The sequence below is a fragment of the Aplysia californica genome, unplaced genomic scaffold (genome assembly GCF_000002075.1).
Source record: "Aplysia californica isolate F4 #8 unplaced genomic scaffold, AplCal3.0 scaffold00003, whole genome shotgun sequence".
Taxonomy (NCBI): Eukaryota; Metazoa; Mollusca; class Gastropoda; order Aplysiida; family Aplysiidae; genus Aplysia; species Aplysia californica.
The window spans coordinates 1405192-1406873 of record NW_004797273.1 but is presented as its reverse complement, the minus strand read 5'-3'; the positions used below and the strand labels follow the sequence as shown (position 1 = coordinate 1406873).

The following is a 1682-nucleotide window of genomic DNA, read 5'->3' as shown; positions in this document are numbered from 1 at the left end:
GAGAGAGAGAGAGAGAGAGAGAGAGAGAGAGAGAGAGAGAGAGAGAGAGAGCCTAGACGAAAAGACAGACAGAGAGAACGAAAGACGGAAGGAGAGAGTCGTGCTACATGTCAATGTAGAGTCCTGTTTGGTCGGGGATTACGTCCGGATTAGAGAACAGGCTAAGCCAAACTGTGGACTGCGAGCCAACTGGGAGGGGGCTAGCGAGCCCAGAATTCTTGATGGATTGTGAGCAAATTCCCAAGGGCGGGGAAGCAGTATGACGTACGGCAGCACTTTTTATAAGGACGTTATGGCCTATTATTATGGTTCGTTGGCTGTTCCGTCCCAGCTTATGTGTCTTTTTCTAGATTCTTGAGTCAATACGTCTGCATACTTTATCGACCGTTCGACCGACAGAGAAGAACGGGCAATAAGTAGTGAAACGAAAAGGGGAAAAAGACGATGCAATCAGCTAGTCCAGAGATGGCTACGGACAACTTCCGTATTAAATCTAATGCAAACGACGGGGAAGCTTCATCGCTCGGTGTGGATATCGTGCTTAAGTCGTGTCAACCAGAGCCAGTCTGTTCTGACAAATGTGACAAGAGAAGAAACATCTAGAATCATTCTCTTGTTGTTGTTTTTTTCTAAATTTTGCTATGTATTGTTTGGGTAAACGTTTTACGGCGTTGGCAATTGCATAAGGTCACATGAATGGATGAATTTTGCCTGGGTGGCCCCCGAAACCTACTCTTATCAATATTTGGACCACTAAAGGATTTTTAACGGGCGCAGCTTGCCATGGGCCTCCGAGATTTTGTCACCGTAGTTCGAAAAGGTTAGGTCTTTGATCCTACCTACCCTAAGATCAGGGGTGTGGCTGAAAGACAACAGTAAGAAGGAATCAGGAGTAGCAGTAGAAAGAGTCAGGAGCCCAGAAGAGGCAGAAAGTGGAGTTGAAAGCAAAAGGCATAACATGACAAGAGAGCTGGAAAGTAGGTGAAAGGAGAACATTTCACAGAAGAAAATTGGTCGTCGCTATCAGGTTTCGAACCGGGGACCTATTGAATGAGAGGCGAACACCGTACCTCCAGACCACGAGAGCCCCTAAATTGTTCTCTGTGAACACCCAAGTCTACAGAAATATGATAACAGCGTGGACAAGCTATAAATCAAATATATACGTACTTTCGGACTTGCTCCAACGATCACCAGTCCAAGACAATCAGCTGTACACACGACCACTTCCTATTTCTCCCCTGCGTTTTGCAATACGAGATATGTTATAATGCCACTGTTCAAGACGCCCACCTGTCTAAGACAATCCCTTTTACCCTCGTTAATGGCTGGGCGTCATCAGCAATTTCGACTGGTCCGTACACTCTAGGTCTCCTCTCTCTGTGGGGCCACATTTGGGTCGCCTTGACGTCATGCACGAAAGACACATTAAACTTATTCGTTCCAACCTCATTAATGTAGCCACCTCAACGTGGTTGGGTTACCCTGACCTGCGACATGGCAATAACTATCTGTGTATTATGTCATCCCGCTCAAACGCTCACTCATGTGAATATTATTTGTGTGTGTGTGTGTCTGTTTGTATGTGTTTATGTGTGTGTGGGGTGTGGGGGGGGCAGGGTATTTGTGTGTATGTATTTGTTTGTGCGTATGTGTTGTGTATGTGTATGTATGTGTGTGCA

General features: G+C 45.9%; 1 protein-coding gene across 1 annotated transcript in view; it reads left to right on the top strand.

Annotated features, from left to right (window-relative positions):
- The window catches only part of LOC101851541, a gene marked incomplete in the record, with an annotated part of 136551 nt that overhangs the window by 26193 nt on the left and 108676 nt on the right, over nt 1–1682 (top strand).